Source organism: Myotis brandtii, unplaced genomic scaffold, assembly GCF_000412655.1.
Source record: "Myotis brandtii unplaced genomic scaffold, ASM41265v1 scaffold430, whole genome shotgun sequence".
Classification (NCBI taxonomy): Eukaryota; Metazoa; Chordata; class Mammalia; order Chiroptera; family Vespertilionidae; genus Myotis; species Myotis brandtii.
In genome coordinates this window covers 383941-384724 of record NW_005366456.1, presented here as the reverse complement: position 1 = coordinate 384724, position 784 = coordinate 383941, and positions in this window count along the sequence as shown.

Below are 784 nucleotides of genomic sequence, written 5' to 3'. Positions count from 1 at the left end.
CTGCCTCACACAGATTGTCAAACTGCAGCGGGAAGGCCAGGGAGGGTTGGGGGGCAGGAGGGAGGGGGGTAAGAGATCAACCGAAGGACTTGTATGCATGCATATGAGCATAACCAATGGACATAAGACACTGGGGGGTAGGGGAAGCCGGGGAATTGTCAAGGGCGGGGAAAAAAAGGACACATATGTAATACCCTTTGTAATATCTTAAGCAAAAAAAAAAAAAAAAAAAAGAAAAATGACCAATCCTGGCTGGTTTTCTCAGAGGTTAGAGCGACGGCCCTCGGAATACCCCACTGGTACACGATCAGGGCCAGGGAGGGATGCAGGAGGTTGGCCAGCTGGGGAGGGACCACAGGAGGGCTCCAGGGCGTGTCTGGCCCATCTTGCTCAGTCCTGATCAGCCGGACCCCAGTAGCTAACTCGATTGGAGCAGCGTCTGCCCCCTGGTGGTCAGTGCGCATCATAGCAAGCAGTTGAGTGGCCTTAGCATATCATTAGCATATTACGCTTTGATTGGTTGAACGGCCGACCGGCCGACTGGACACTTAAGCATATTAGGCTTTTATTATATAGGACTAGAGACCCGGTGCATGAAATTTGTGCATGGGGGGGTCCCTCAGCCCGGCCTGCACCCTCTCCAAGCCAGGACCCCTCAGGGATGTCCGGCTGCCGGTTTAGGCCCCATCCCTGTGTGGTGGGGCCTAAACCGGCAGTCAGACGTCCCTCTTGCAATCTGGGCTCCTAACCACTTGCTTGCCTACTGGCTTGATTGCCACCTAAC